The 17,514-nt window shown below is 38.4% G+C and overlaps 1 protein-coding gene across 2 annotated transcripts in view; it reads right to left on the bottom strand.

Moving 5' to 3' along the window:
- The window catches only part of KCNH1 (potassium voltage-gated channel subfamily H member 1), a 499,689-nt gene that overhangs the window by 195,656 nt on the left and 286,519 nt on the right, over positions 1-17,514 (bottom strand). The gene's annotated exons all lie outside the window — the stretch shown is intronic.

Below are 17,514 nucleotides of genomic sequence, written 5' to 3'. Positions count from 1 at the left end.
TAGGCATTTTGGAAGACTGGTAAGCCTGGGCATCATGAAATAGTGGAAGTACTAGGAGAAACACACACACAAAAAAGATTTGGATAGCTAAAATGTCAAGTCCTAGATATAATCAGGTGTTAACTTTTTAAGAACTCACAAGATACAAAGCTACCAGGCTGCTGTAGCAGACAAAAGCCCCTCCACTTCCACTGTGGTTATCTGGCTAGTTCCCCCCCCCATTTTTTTTTTTACCCACACCTTCACTCCCAACTTTGTTGATTAGGTATTTAGTTCCGTTCCTTGACTCCTGGCTAATGTCTCAGTGACACTCTCACCCACCCAACTGACCAAGCATTTCAGCCCCCAGCCACACTCTTTACTAGGATCTTTCTGGATTGTGAATTCTCTAGAACTCTAAGTGGGAGCTTTTCATCTACTCTAATATACCCCTGCTGGTCTCTTCTGGCCATAATGAAATTTGAATGTCTACAGTGACCAGCCCTTGTCCCTATCTGACTCGGAGCTCTACCTTGGGTTCATTCATTTAGTACTGGAAGGTACCCTAGAAATAAGTCCAATCCTTCATTTTACACATGAGGAAACTAAGGCCCAAAGAGGATAAATGATTGGCCCAAAGAAGGAAGTAAACAAGCATTTATTAAGCACCTACTATGTGTCAGGTATGGTGCTACATGCTTCATAGAAAATTATCTCACTTGATTCTTTTGACAACCCTAAGAGGTAGGTGCTATTATTACCCACATTTTGCTTTTAAGGAAATTGAGGTAGAAAAGTCAAGTGACTTGCTCAGGGTTACACATCTAGTAAGTATATGAGGCTGAATATGAACCCAGGTCTTCCTGAATCCAGGCCCAATGATCTATCCACTGGGCAACCTGGCTACTCTTAGTTCACAATAGGCAGTTAACAGCAGAGCTGGAATTCAAACCTAGATCTTCTAACTTGAAATACCTTACTCTTTCCACTGTACCATTCTATCTCTAGAGGAGGTTATTACTAATCCCTTTCTTAGCTTTCTAAAACATATGCCACAAACTCCAGATCATCAGTCTGATGTCCTCTGAGCTACTTCACTGGAGGCCTCAGAGCAGGGGTGGGGAACCAAATTTTATACAACAAATCCTTTTATTAAGGGAACTTGTCCTATGAAATTTGGATTCAGTCAAAGAACCACACTTGAGGACCTAGAGGGCCACAGGTTCCCCATGCCTGCCTTAGCGTTTCAAAGAATCATTGAATAATAGACTCTTTGAGTCAGAAGAGACCTCCCAGCTCATAGAACACAACTCCATGGATGCAGTCTATAGCATCATGGACAGGAGGTCTTCCAGCTGCTGACTGAACATCTTCAGTGAAAAGAAACTCATTACCTCACAAGACAGGTTTTCCAATTGGGGACAGCTCTAATTAGTAAGAATTTGGTTTTTTTTCCTTTATACTGAAGAAAATCTGCCATTCTACTGTTTCCACTCATTGGTCCTGGTCCCCCCCATAGAGCCAAGCATGGCATATGTATAATCTCCCTTCCATATGAGGTCCCTTCAGACACTACAAAACCTATTGCAGCACTCTCATTAAATCTTCTCTTCTCCAGGTTAAACATACTCAGGTCACAGAATCACAGAACTGGGGAGTTGTAAGGACTATCAGAAGCCATTAGATATGACCCGGACATGAACACACCTTATAAGGAACAGATCAACCTCTGCTTGAAGACTTCTAGGAGGAGGAACTCACTACTTCTCAAAGAAGCCCATTCCACTTCTGGACGGCCCTAATAGGCTGGTAGCGCCATAGTGGATAGAATGTGGGCCTGGAGTCAGGAAGTCTCATCTTCCTGAGTTCAAATCTGGCCTCAGACACCTACTAGCTGTGTGATCCTAGGCAAATCACTTAACCCTGTTTGCCTCAGTTTCTTCATCTATAAAATGAGCTGGAGAAGGAAATGGCACACTACTCCAGTATCTTTGCCAAGAAAACTCCAAATCAGGTCATGAAGAGTTGGACACAAGTGAAAAATGACTGAATAACAATAAAAACAATTGTAGGAAGTTTCTCCTAACAGAACATAAATAGGCCTCTTTGCAACTTCTACTCAGGACTCCTATTTCTGCCCTCTTGAGCAAAGATTAGTCTAATCCCTTTTCTACCCGAGAGTCATTCAAATACTAGAATACAGCTATCATGTCCCAAATCATCTCTTCTTTTCTCTAAGATAAATACGCCCATTTCCTTCCACTGCTTTTCATATGACATAGATTCAAAGTCCTTCACCATCCTGGTTGGCTCCCAGTTTATCAATGTCAACTAGGTGGCATAGTGAGTCAATAAGATCTTAATTCAAATCCATCCTCCGATATGGATAATCTGGGTGACCCTGGATAAGTCACTTGAACTACCTACCTCAACTTCCTCAACTGTGAAATGTGAATAATAATAATAGCATCTAGACACCTCCCAGGATTGTTGAGAGGATCACATGGAACGATATTTGTAAAGTGCTTAGCATAGTGCCTAGCATTTAATCAATCTTTGTTCCCTTTTCCTCTGCTGAAATCATGGTGCCCAGAACTGAAAACAACACTGCAGAGTAGCTCTGATGAGGGCAGAAAATACAATAAGTATATCACCTTCCTATTCCTGGAAGCTATGACCTTCTTAGTGCAGGTCAAGGTCAAATTAGCTTTTTTGGCTATAATATTACACAGGCCCAATTTCTTTCAACTAATCCATATGACATGGTTTCAACTTCCTTCATCATCTTGCAATCCCTTGGATTTCTTCCACTTTGATTTCCTAAATGCAGTATCTGAAAGGGAATACAACAATCTAAATACATTTTGACCGGAACATAGTATAGTAGGACTATGATCCCTTTCTCCCTGAACACTAAACATCTGCTAATGAAGTCTAATATCAGATCAGCTCATTGTTGGTTAAGGGGGAGAATAAGCCTTTATTAAGTGCCTACTATGTGCCAGGCACTGTGCTAAGTGCTTTCCAAATATTATCTCATGTGATCCCGCTGAATCATACTACTGACTTATTTTGAGTCCCTCTCTTGTTCACCTGAGCTTCTTTCTGTCCGTTTCCCCCATTCAGTGCAAATGTTTTACTGCAAGTTTAGAAATGTATGATTTTTCTCTATTATGTGTCTTCTTCAGTCCCCTATTCCAGCTTATGATCTTTGTGGATCCCTGTTCTTTGTCCTGTGTATTAGCTATCCCTCCTAGCTTTGTGGCATAACAATATTTTAATTAGCATGCCAATGGTACTTTCATCAAAGTTACTGATAAGACTGAAGAGCCTAACTGGGTTTATCCAAGACTCTTGGGGCACTCTACTACAGACCTCTCTAGTAGGAAGATTAACCATTAATCAACAGGCTTTGGGTCCAATCAAGCAACCAGCTGTACCATTATCCAACCTTTATCTTTTCATCCTTTCCACAACCATGTCAGGAGAGTCTTTGTCCAACACCTTCTGGAAATCCAGGCTTTTTTATGTCTAAGGCTTCTCCTGATGGCAGGATTAAGAGCTGGAAGGAAGCCTGGAGATCTTTTAGTCTAACAGCCTTCATTTTACAGATGAGCGTATGAAGGACCAGTGAGGTGACTCTAAGGTTACAGAGGCGATAAGGAAGCAAAGGAAGAATTCAAACACAAGTCCTCTGACTCCAGCACTGTTGGAGTCAGGCTCTTTTCAATATACCACACAGATCACAAAATTGCATGGGACAATTATAACATGAAGATTCTCCAGGAAGCAGGGAGGGCGGCTAGTCAAACTTAGCTTTAATGATAATGAAAAACATTTCTCACTCAGACTGCGGCAAAATACGAAAGGGTAGATTAAAAGGAGGAAAAACACAGAGGGGAGGGAGGGATGGTGTTTGAATGACTGTCATGTGGAAGAAGAATTAGATTTGTTTCTTTTGTGCTCTAAAGAGTCAAACTACCAACAGCGGATAGAAATTACGGGGAACAAGATTTCAGCTCAATCAAATTCAGAATTTCGTCAGAGTTAGAAAAGTTACAGTGCCAATATCATAAAATGATGATGCTACCTAAATTAATTTATGGATTTACTGAGATACCAAACAAACTGTCAAGAAGATACTTTACAGAGCTAGACAAAATCCATTTGGAATAATAAAAGGTACAGAAACTCAAGGAAAATAATGGGGGACGAGAGTACAAATGAAGGCAGAATGGCATTTCTAGATCTCAAATTATATTTCAAAGCAGTGATCATCACAAGTATTTGGTACTAGCTAAAAAATAAAAAAAATTGGCTCAGCAGAAGAAACTAGCTAAAGAGGAATCAGAAACAACTTAATTTGGCAACTCAGTATTCAATAAACCTGAGAACATAAGTTGCTTGAGGAAGAACTCCTTACTTGGCAAAAGATGCTGAGAAACTAGAAAGCAAGTTGGCAGAAATTAGATATAGACCAACATAATGTACCATTTACCATAGTAAGCTCCATGTGTTATATGTGACCTGAATGTTAAAGATCACATCATAAGAAAAAAAGCTATTGAACAACAAGATCAGGCACTCTTGACAGCTATGGCAAGGAAGAGAACTCTTCTTTACTAAAGAAAAGGGGCAATCACAAAATATAAAACTGATTTTTAATGAAATGAAATTGAAAAGCCTTTGCAAGAAAAATATCAATGCAGCAAGGCTAAGAAGCAAAATCTTTGCAACAGATATGACTGAGAGGGATCTGCTATCCAAGGCACTTGGGTAATATTTAAGATCAAAGGTGATTTTTCAATGGACAGGTAACCAAATGGATATAAATAAACACTTGTCAGATTAATCATTATAAACTATTTACAACCTTAAGAAAAGTTGCTTCAAATCACTAGTAAGAGATATACACATCAAAACAACTTTGAAGTTTTACCTCACACAGCAAAGATAGCAAAAATAGAAATAGTCAATGTCAGAATTATGGAAAGATAAGCACACTGCTACATCATTAGTGGAGTTTTGAACTAACCATTGATTTAACCAAATGGGCTAACCATTTCAAAAAGCAATTTGCAATTATGTTCAAAAAGAGATGAAAATGTCCATAAACTTTGACTCTGAGTTCCTAGTGCTAGGCACATTTCAAAAAGAAATCAAAGATAGAAGAAAGAAAGTTTTCACATATACCAAAATATTCATAGAAATGTTTTGCAAGTACCGTGGATTTGGGTACGGTTAAAAAAATAAGGCATATGAATGTAAAGGAATAGTACTATGCCATAAGAAAGTATGAAGATGAAATATGCAGAGAAACATTTAATATTTATATGAACTGAGACAGGAAAATGAGCAGGAAAACAATACACAGTGCTCTCTGCCCCTCTGATTAGAGGGTAGAGCCATGAATTCTTCAATCTCCATCTAAGGAGGACAGGAGATAGGAAAGACATCTTAGAGATCTCATTTCCCACCTGGCTGAAATCTTTTTGTACTTCTTTGACTTTTCCATCATGCCCTCACACTGGGCATTTTCCCTGCTTCCCCTTCCATACCACCCTCCTTTCAAGCTTCCTTTTATGTGTTATCTTCTCTAATTAGATTGTAAGTTCCTTGAGGGAAGGGACTGTCTTTTTTCATATTTGTATCCCCAGAGCTTAGCATAGTGCCTGGCACATGGTATGTGCTTAATAAGTATTTATTGACCATTAGGTAATTAACTCATTGACCATTGGGTAACATTGACTTAAATATAAACACAAAGAACCAAAATTCAAATTAAATGCTTCACAATTATAATGACCAAGTTTGGCACTAAAGAAGAATTGAAAAATGTACTTCCCTTCCTTCTATACAGAGGCAAGGGCCTATAGGTGTGGAATGCTACAAATGCTGACAGTCAGAGGTATGCTGTCAAGTGTTTAGAGAATTGGTAAACAGTTAGTTCTCTGAAGAAAAAAAAATTACCCAGGAGACATTTTAAAGTTTAATCTGAATTATTAACATTTTCATCATCACTTTTTTAAGCCTAGACAGTCAACAAAACAATAAATCAAAGATGGATTTGTAGCATTTCTGAGGAAATTGGAAATTTAATGATTGGTTCTCATGAGTCAGTATGAGCTGGCTCCAGCACATCTCTTGGTCGTGTAGTTGATGCGTGGGTTAGTTTTGCTGAACTACTATTTTTCTCTTTCTTTTTAAATTTTTTGTTAAAAATTAGGGCTCATGGGTAGGAAAAGGGATTTATTTGGAAATTAAAGTAACCAAAAGGACCAATAAAAATGAGAAAAATTTAAAATAATGAATAGATGTATATCTATATGTCCTTTATGAATTATGCTAATGATCAAAGCCCTACAGTTATAAGGTCTCAAATGAGAAAATTCCAGGCTTAAAAATCTTTACATGGTAGTAAAGTATGCTTTTAAATTAAAAAAATGAAAATTGAAATTCACATACAAAGAATTAGAAATGTATGAAAAGTTAAGTCTAAATAGGCAGTTGGGTAGTATAGCAGGAGTGGTGGACTTACTAGTCAAAAGGACATAACTTTGAATCCAAACTCAGATACTTCCTAGCTGTGGGATCCTGGACAAGCCACTTAACCTCTCTTATCTTCAGTTTTCTCAACTGTAAAATTGTACATTATAATAGCACCTACCTCACAGAGCTATTGTGAAGATCAAAAGAGATAATATCTGTAAAGCAATTTACAGACTTTCAAGGACGTAGCAGTAGTAGTAGTAGTAGTAGTAGTAGTAGTAGTAGTAGTAGTAGTAGTCCCACTTGCGGATAATAGCAAGAAAATGGTGGGCTGCCATTATATGGGGTTACTTATTTTGCCTGTGAAGACTCCTGTATCTCAAAAACAACTAATATAAGTTTCAGCACACAAATATCCCATCTTGTTGACTGACAACCTAGCAGAAATTTCCAGGTAAGATGGGAATCTACCATGTTATGTTCTGATGCTAGAAGAATTAAAATGAAGAACTCCTAGAAGAATAGTTAAATAAGCATTTATTAAGCACTTACTATTTATAAATCACCGTTCTAAGTCCTGGGGATATAAATACAAATAAAAAGAAAGACACTCCCTGCCTTCAAGTAGCTTACATTCCTACAAGAGAAGAAAGGCACAGGAAAGGGAGCCAAAGAATGGAGGGAACTAAAGGCAAGGTGTTGAAATCTTGAAAGTCAGAAACACAGCCAGGAGAGGAATGAAGGTTGTTTTGCCTTGGCCCCTACCCAAAATGGCGACCCTCGTAGGTACTCACCAATGGGAAAAAGGTCTAGCATGGCAGAGGGATATTTCAGGGTGAAAAGGCCACAGAGGCAGATTGACGTGCCATGATAAGCAGCTCCAGGCACTAATACATGTTAACAAGTTGTACCTGCCCAAAGAATTATAAATTTTAAAACTGAGAAGGGCCATCTAGCCAAATGACCCTCATTTTATACATGAAGAACCTGCAACCTACAAAGATGAAAGTAATGGCTGAAATTACACAGCTAGTGGGTAGTAAGGCCAAAATTCAAAATCATATTTCAAGGCTCCCAATTTGGTGTTCTGCAGCTTCCAGCAGCACAAGCCACCCCCCCACCTCACCCCCTCAACACAGCCCTAGAATGAGGGTCCCCTGGGAGCCTTAGGGCAACATCAGTGCAACACCAGGTAAATAGCCACGGCTTATAGCCACTGGCATAAGAATCCTGAGACAGTGTCCTTTCAACCCTGAGTACAGAGCTCAAATTTAAAAGAAAGGAAAAAGGACGTCCCCCACCCCCCCCCAAAAAAAGATGAGCAAAAAACAACAAAAAAAGAATCAGGCTATAGAAAGTTATTATGATGACAGCGAAGACCAAGACACAAACTCAGAAGAAGACAACAATGTCAAACTCCTATGTGCAAAACCCCAAAGAAAAATGAGAAGTGGTCTCAAACCCAGAAAGAACTCATGGAAGAGCTCAAAGAGGAGCTTAAAAATCATATAAGAGAGGTAAAAGAAAAAAATGGGAAAAGGAATGAGAGCGATGCAAGAGAATTATGATGAAAGAGTTAACAGCTTGAAAAACTGCTTAAAAAGTAGAATTGACCAAATGGAAAAGGAGATGCAAAAATCCACTAAAGAAAACAACTCCTTGAAGAGTACGATTGGTTAAATGGAAAAGAAAGTACAAAAACTAATTGAGGAAAACAACATCCCAAAAGTTAGAATTGGGAAAGTAGAAGCTAATTACTCTATGACACGTCAAGAATCAATCAAACAAATTCAAAAGAATGAAAGAAAGAAGAAAACATAAAATACCTCATGGGAAAAACAACTGACCTGGAAAATAGATCCAGGAGAGACAATATCAGAATCATTGGACCACCTGAAAGCCATAATCAAAAGGAGGATCTGGACAGCATTTTTCAAGAAATTGTCAAGGAAAACTATCCTGATGTCCTGGAACCAGACAGCAAAATGGGCACTGAAAGAATCTCCCAATCACTTCAATACAGACATGCCAAAATAATATCTCCAAGGAACATCATAGCCAAATTTCAGAATTATCATAATGGTCAAGGCAAAAATAGTACAAGTCGCCAGAAAGAAACAATTAAAATATTGGGGAGTCTCAATCAGGATTACATAGGATTTGGCAGCTATAACATTAAAAGACTGGAGGTCATGGTACATGATATTCTGGAAGGTAAAAGAGCTAGGACTATGACCAAGAATCACTTACCTGGCAAAATTAAGTATAATACATCAAGGGGAAAATAGTCATTCAATGAAATGAAAGGATTTCAAGTTTTCATAAGGAGAAGACCAGAACTAAACCAAAAATTTGACCTCCAATATCAAGACTCAAGAGAAGCATAGGCAGGTAAAAAGGGAAAGGAAAACATAAGGGATTCCAAGAATTACATGAACTGATGCAAAGTGAAATGAGCAAAACCAGCAGAACATTGTACATAGAATCAGCAACACTGTGGGATGATCAACTATGAATGACTCTTTTCAGCAATACAATGATCCAAAGCAAGAACAAAGACTCATGAGGAAAATGTCATCCATATCCAGATAAAAAACTCATGGACTCTGAATGCAGATTGAAGCATATTTTTTTTTCACCAACTCTTTCTTTCCTGTGTTTTTTTCCCTTTTGATATGTTTCTTCTTATACAATGGTGATAAATATGGAAATATTTATATTTGATAGCACATGTATAAATTATATCAAACTGCCTACCATTTTCAGAAGAAGGGAGGGAGAAAAATTTGGGAACTCAAAATCTTGTAAAAATGAATATTAAAAATTTTCTTGACATGTAACTGGGGAAAAATGAAATAATATATTTTTTAAAACGAGTCTATGGATTTCAAAAGTTTAATTCTTCATTTACCATGCACTGGAAAGTCCCTGTTGCTAAACCTGATAAGTTTTTCATCCACCATCTTGTTTTAAGAACAGTAACTCTTGAGATTTTTTTTTTAGGCAATTGGGGTTAAGTGACTTGCCCAGGGTCACACAGCTAGTAAGTGTCAAGTGTTTGGTCTGAGGCCGGATTTGAACTCAGGTCCTCCTGACTTCAGCGTCAGTGCTCCATCCACTGCGCCACCTAGCTGCCCCTGAGAATTATTTTTAAGAAAACAAAATGAAGGGTATTTTATTAAAGATTCACCCTCCAAAATCTGTGTGTGTATGTGTAATATGATCTTTTAATCACTTGGACGCACTGAATATTTACCATTTGACTACGTAAAATGTCAGTGGCCAGGAGGCAAAATCCTTAACCAAACAATCCTCGGATGATATTACAATCAAAGCCCTTTGAAGGCATTTCTAAACTTCATGTGTGTGATAAGTCCTTAAGGGCTCTGACAGCTATGATACTCATTTTTAAATGATTCAGAATTAAACTATTCATATTGCTTTGACGTGGAGAAAGATTGGGTGCAAAACTGGGATGAGGAACCTGTGGCCTGAAAAGTAGATTTGACCTGTTGTTTCATTTCACTTGTTTCATGACAAATATTTGTACCAAGAAAGGCCTACTATAATAGCACTTTAAGTTCTTTTAAAGTGGCATTAAAAAAAAAAGTAGCATTTTTAATGGATGCTGTCTCTCATCAGTTTTCCTTATTCATCCAAATGTATAGATAGTACGCATTTGAAAGGATGGTAGGAAAATGTTAACATTGGCATGGCAACTAGCAACTAATCTCTGAACTCTTATTTCTCATGATTTGAAATCTGTCACTGTGTTGTCACAATCGGGGGGGATATGAGCAGCTACATCTGTTTCTTCCAACTCCATGTAAGTTTCTTCCCATTATATCCTGGTGTCTTCCTACTCTAAGCTGGTTACTTCTCACCATATTGGAGATAAGTATAGTCTGGAGATGAAAAGAATTTCCCAAAATTCTCCCTCTGGAAGAGATTTTTGACTCTGATATTCAAAGAAAAACTTCTTTACTAGATATGGCTGAAAGTAGAACGGGATGCCTCAGTGGGGATTGGGTTTCCCTATCACTGGATGTCCAAGTACAGAATGGAAGACCATTTGTCAGGGATGGTGCAAAGCGGAATCCAGTCCATATGTGGGTGAGACTAGATTGTCACCAAAGTTCCTCTGAGATTCTGTAGTTATGAGAAGAACACAATACACATACACACACACACACACACACACGATCATAGATTTAAGGTTGGAATGGACCATAGAGACCATCTGAGCCCAAGCCCTTGAATTTATAGATGAGGAAACTTGACACAAGTTGACACAAGTAAGAGTAAGTGTCAGAGGTGGGATTTGAACCCGAGTACTCTGGCTCCCAATCCATCATTCTTTCCCTATACCATACTCACAAGTCATGAAGAATCTGAAAACTTTCATTTAACATTCTGCCTAGAATTACATGAAAAGCAAGAACCACACTCAAACACGGCCTTCTTGGTGAATGCCAGTCAACAAGCAATATTCTTCCAGGGGAGAGAGAAGGTTATTTTCAGCTTTTTGTCTGACGGCTCACCCACAAAGTCTTCCACTCCAGTCTAACCCATTAACAATGCAGTCTGTGCCACCTCATTTCAACTAGTGTTTTAATAGCACTACAGATAAAAAGCCCAGCAATTTCCACAGGCAATTACTCCAGCAAATGAATCACCAAGGTCAGACACAGGTTGAAAAGGTTGCCAAATAACTTGCTACTTTTACTTATTTTCTGCTGGTTGGTTTACTAATTGCAAAAAAAAAGAAGTACCATTTAGTTAGTTACAAAACACCTGGCTAAACTCAGCCTAGATTGCAGGTTTGCAACTCGGGACCTTTGTTACTTTATAATGAGATACACGAGTTTATATTTCACTGATATGAGTCATCAAAGGGAAACTAATTAACAAAGCAATTTAAAATAACACAATTTTAAAATCCATTAAACAAGCCTGTTATCCTTAATTCAGCTCATCTTCCATTTGTGGTTATATCTTAACTGTCTAAGGGCCTTATCAACTTAGAGTCACTTCAACACACGATGAAACTTTTTCTGGAGTCTTTCACCTTTTGCCTTGAAACTTTTCTCCTGAAAAAAATTCATGGAACTAGAGCAGGGAGGGACCTCTAATGCCATCTAGTACAATTCTTTTATTTTATCAATGAGGAAAATGAGGGTCAGAGAAGCTAAGGTACTTGACCAAGATCTCATAGGTAGTAAATACCACAGGCAGAATTTTAATAAAGGTTTCCTAACTCCAGAGCCCTTGTTCCAAAATATCCATTTCAAAGTGTTGTCTAATGACCCTTGGGGGGTCCCTGAGACCCCCTCAGAAGGTCTAAGAGGTCAAAACTATTTCCATAGTAATACTCAGATGTTATTTGCCTACTTAAAATAGTCCTCCTTAAAATGGTTAATTTAATTACATAAAATTTAAAAAAGATTTCATATAAATAACCAATGCACCTTAAATGAGAAGAAAATTAGGAAACAGGAAAACAATTTTGCGGCAAGTTTCTCTGATATAGGTCTCATTTCTCAAACATATAAGAAAATGAGCCAAATTTTATAAGAATACAAGCTATACCCCAAGTGATACATGGTCAAGAATATAAACTGGTAGTTCACAGATAAAGAAATCAAAGCCATCAATAATCATATGAAATAAATGTCCTAAGTCACTAATAATTAGAGAAATGCACATTAAAACAACTCTGAGTAACCACCTCACACCTGTAAGATTGGCTAAGATGACAGAAAAGGAAAATGATAAATGCTGGAGGGGATATGGGAAAATAGGTAAACTAATGCACTATTGGTAGAACTCTGAACTGGTCCAACCATTCTGGAGAACAATTTAAAACTATTCTCCCAAAGCTATAAAACTTTGCATACCCTTTGACCCAAATATGCTTTGGTTTGTGTACCAAAGAGGTCAAAGGAAAAGTATCCAAGTAGCTCTTTTTCAGTGGCAAAGAACTGGAAATTGAGAGGATACTCATCAATTGTGAAATGGCTGAACAAGATATGGTATATGGATGTGATAGAACACTATTATACTGTAAGAAATGATGAAGGAGGTGATTTCAGGAAAACCTGGGAGGATCTGCATAAACTGATGCAGAATGAGGTGAGCAGAACCAGGAGGACAACAATATTGTAAAGATAACCAACTGTGAAATTCTTAGTAACTGATCGATAAAATGATCCACCATAAATTCAAAGGACTCATGATGAAAAATACTGCTCACCTCCAGATAAAGAACTAATGGTCTTAGAATGCAGACTGACCCAATTTTGGGTCACACATAGATCAGACTGAGGAGGGAACCAGTGCCTAGGGATGGTATTCAGGGCTAAGGAGATGCTGAACAGAGCATCCATAATGGAGGTATATATAGAAAGGATCAAATTCAGAAGCCAGGAGCAGCAAGGTAGCTCACATTCTGGGAACAGATTGGGGGCTCAGCTCCAAGCCTCTAGCCTAGTCTGAAGCTGGCTGAAAGATGACCAGAGCAGGAATACCAAATTAAAGGGGAGACTGAAGTATCTTTCCATTCTAAACCAGCAGAGTTTTCCTGATGGCTGAAAGTGACTGAGTCCAGCAACAGTCTGTTGTTGCTTAGACTCAAATTTTGTTGCTGTTCAGTTGTTTTTAGTCATGTTTGACTCTTCATGACCTCATTTGGAGTTTTCTTGATGAAGATACTAGACTGGTTTGCCATTTCCTTCTCCAGCTCATTTTACAGATGAGGAAACTAAGACAAACATGGTTAAGTGACACGCCCATCATCACACAGCTACTAAGTATCTGAGGCCAGATTTGAACTTAGGAAGATGAGTCCTCCTGACTCTAAGCCCTATCCACTTTCCCACCTAGGTGACTCAAAACCAGGTAAGGAACTTGTAAAGTTCAGACAAGGGAGCAGCAATCAGACTTTGCCTGGATCACACTATTTAGGGATCACCAAAAGCTTGCAGGTCCCTAGGCTGACCTGTCCCTATTCCCTGGAATTTCACAACATTCAATATCCCAAGAAATCAGCAATAGGAATAGTCAAGACTTTACTTCCATAAGTGTGCTGAGTCTGGCCTTAACATCAACTCTAATGTAGTAGGCTGGAAAAATGAGCAAATAAAGCAAAGAATCCCACCATGAAAAGTTATTAGGGTGACAGGAATGTTTAAGACACAAACCCAGAAGAAGAGAAGCAAAAGAGACTAAATAAGCACGTGCAAAAATAATTATAGTTCTTTTTAAAGTGAAAAAGAATGGGAATCTGAGGGGGTGCCCATAATGGGGAATCACTCAACAAGTTATAGTACATAAATGTGATGGAGTACTATTATGAAATAGTAAGAAATAAAGAAAGAGATAGTTTCAGAGAAACCTAGGAAGACTTGTATGAACTGATGCAGAGTGAACAGAACCAACAAAATGATCAATATAATGACAATATGGTAAAGACATATAATTTTTAAAAGAATTAGGAACCTGATCAGTGCAATTACCAACCAAGATACTAGAAGACTAGGGATGAAACATGATGCTCACCTCCTGATAGAAAGGTGAAGGACTCAGACACAGAATGAGACACTTTTTTTTTTTTTTGACATGGCTTATAAGCAAATTTGTTTTGCTTGACTATACATAGGTTTTGACTAACAGGAATTTTGCTTTCCTTTCATTCTTGACTAGTTGGGGGGGAGGCAGGAGAAAAGGAAGATTTTTGCTAATTGAAAAATATGTATAATTTAAAAAACAAAACAATGTATCACAACAGATTGAATACAGAAGCAGTTATTAGAATCTAGGTGTATTCTATTTTAAAGAGATTTACAAAAAACACATAAAGCAATGCTACTCTTCTTACTAATTTTTTTTGTTTTTCATAAAACTATGTTAACATGTAATGGGCACATTATTATTACTGGAAGAATTAAATATTTGAAAGTGTATCCACTTTAATTTCCAATATGGTAAATATAAATAGATACAGTTTATATAAACAAAAGCTCTTTGAGGTCCTTGATCATTTTTAGGGGTACAAAAGGGTCCTGAGACCAAAATATTTGAGAACCACAATGCTAATATATTATCAACTATTGTGCATCAAAGTGGAATAGAATGAGGTATCTATACCCAGGACATTAAACAGGACATTAAACAGGACATATTTCTGGGTATAATAACTACAATAGGAATAAAACATTTTACCATTATTTTGTCCTTGATAGCCACTATGATCTCAATTAGTCCAGAATTTTTCAAAAGTATGAGCTGACTATCCTTACTCAGCTGGATGATAATCAGTCAATCAATCATTTTGCAGATATAGACCCAGATTCATATGGATGTTAAATGTCTCTTTGATTCAGTAATCCTCACCATGCTGTCTCCAAAATAAGGACTCTCTTGATATTTAAAAGGCAAGCCAGGGTCTTCCAACACTGAATGTTGTTAGTAAGTGTGTGGGACAGAGACCGCTACTCAAATTCAAAACAAAGTACCTTGAAAGCAGAAAGGAGTTTATTGCTTTCTCAAGAGAAAGGGTACCCCACCCCTGGTCGCCCTAATGGTGCTGGCCAGGGAGTATGAGTATGAGTCGGTTACAGAAAGCAAGGCTTATTTATACCCGAACTCAAGTTCCTCCTCCCTCACCCCCTTCCCCTTATCCCATTGGCTGGGCTTCAGGGGGCACAATCATCTATTCACAGAAATCTCCCCCAGCAACAGAGAACAAAAGTGGTTACACAAGTTTGCCCGGAGACAAGAAAAGGCGGGAAGTCTTGCAATTTAGGTTGGGGGTAGGGCATATACTATACTTTCTGCTACATGCTTGAAAACAGGGTCTGCGGGGGGAGGGGGGGTTTGCCAAGGTCAGAAGGGAGTGTGTTTCAACAATGCAATTAAATTCCTTGAGAAGACCATCTACAACAGGTGCCTCCAATTTCTCTCCTCCCACTCTCTTCTTAACCTCCTACTATCTGGCTTCTGACCTTACCATTTAACTGAGACAGCTCTCTCCAAATGACCAGTGATCTCCTAGTTGCTGCCCTTTATGACAACTATTAACAAGAATTATTAACCCTTTAAGGACACTTCACTTCCGAGAGATCATTTCTCACAGTAGCAGACTAGATTGGTACTGAGTGGGGGGAAATGAACAAGTAGGGTACTTTGTGAGTAGCTTAACATGGTCTCATCACTCCTTTGCTCTGGTTGGGAGATATATATATTGAAGCTAAAGGCATTTAGACTCCAGTGAGGCTTTCCTTTTAGCCCTAGGGTATGAGCCAAAAGGTTCTTGACTTCTGGGTCTAGTGTCTATCAGGAGTGAAAAGAATTAAATCCATGTCTTTCTTACATGCTAAGTATATGCACAGATTTTTGAAGGTTTCTACGTTAGAATACAATTTCATACATAGAAGTCGTTTTTGTCTGGATCTACAGTTACTCAGGTACAGCTGAACAAGAGGGACTATGGCTAGTATAAAATCACTGTAAAAGAAGGTGTTATGTTATATGTGATGTCTTGTGGCCAAATGGGATTCAGATTTCCCCCTAGCTTTCATCCCTTCCCCTCTCAAGTTTAGTCCATAGATTAATTCCTAGATTTCTGGATTAATTACCTCCATGACCTTTTGGCTTTAAGCTCAACCTAACATCTGTATCTCAGAATAAATTTGGAGATTGGAACAAATCTTTCCCCTTCATCCCCAAGAGGAAAAAAACTCTCATTCTCTCTCTCTTTTTCGGCCTTCATTTTCTCATCGATAAAATGAGTGGGTAAGACCTGATGACCTTGAAGGTTCCTTTTACCTCTAAATCTATGATCCTATGGGCCTATGTTCCTTTGCTCTTGCCTGAGCTGATGAATCCAATGGCTGGAAATAACCCAGTGCAGAGATGCATTATAAATCCCCATGGGCTCTTGGAGGAATTCTTCCACACTATCTGTTAGGGACACGTTTCCTTCTGAGGTGGCCCAAAATACCCTGATATTACAGCAATACTGTAAAGACTATGCTGTCCCAGGCTGCAGAAAGTCTTCAGGGGTAAAGTTCCTTAAATGTTTTGATAGATGCCAGAAACTCTATGAACTCTTTCACTTGGTGAACTGATTTCTGGGACTCATTGTGTTGCTGGTAGGAGAAGTAACAGAATCCAATCACTTAGAGCCATTCATTTACCCCTGCATTAAATTGCCTGATATCTAAAATAGTTTATTTCCAGCCCAAAAGAGTTATTCAATGGGAATTAAAATAATGCAACTGTTGTAAGGTATTAATTCATTTGCACCAATTGGGACCTAGCTGTAGCAGTTTTAATTGGATAGATCTACTCATTGACCAGGCTCAAGACTGTGGCTTTGTAGGAATTTCTAGTTTAACTTTAGCATCTCCTACATTCCTAAACTTCACAACTAGTGGGTAAATCTGCTGTCATGGAAACCAGGATTTTGACACTGAGTGGACCACTCATCTTGAAAGGCTCTCTTGCAGACTAGAAATTTCAGAGACACCCACTCTCAGCCAGACCTAGCAGAAATGATCTGCCAGCAGAAGACAAAAGATGCAGAAACCAAGGTCCAGTTGGTTATGCTCCAAACCCACTTTTCTGAGGAACCTCTGTGTTTGCCCTCTTTCTCCTGTTTTCTCTGCCACTGTCCTGGTGGGTGGAGCCACAGCTGGTAGCCATTCTCTTCTAGTGGGATTTATCCAGATCCTTGGAGAATTTCTCTAGCTCTTCATTTTGTGCTACAGACATAGGCAAATAAGCTATAATTACCTTCATGGTGATCCTTTTTTTATGCTGATCCTGAGCCTTCCCATATAAGATGACCCATGAAATTTTCTCTCTTGTGGCCTCAGCATATAAATGTAATCAATTCTGTCAAGTCCTTTGTTTGCCAGTCTAGTGAGCACTCACTCCAGAGCTATCTATTCTTTTATTGAACTGCTACTTCTTTCGTTCTTCAGACTTGATTTATGGTAAGACTATCAATATTGATGTATTTCAGATCTTCCAATAGCATGTCAT

This window comes from Vombatus ursinus, unplaced genomic scaffold (genome assembly GCF_900497805.2).
Source record: "Vombatus ursinus unplaced genomic scaffold, bare-nosed wombat genome assembly UNPS02014798.1, whole genome shotgun sequence".
Taxonomy (NCBI): Eukaryota; Metazoa; Chordata; class Mammalia; order Diprotodontia; family Vombatidae; genus Vombatus; species Vombatus ursinus.
Note: the sequence above shows the minus strand (reverse complement) of the source record. Positions and strands in the feature narration are given on the sequence as shown.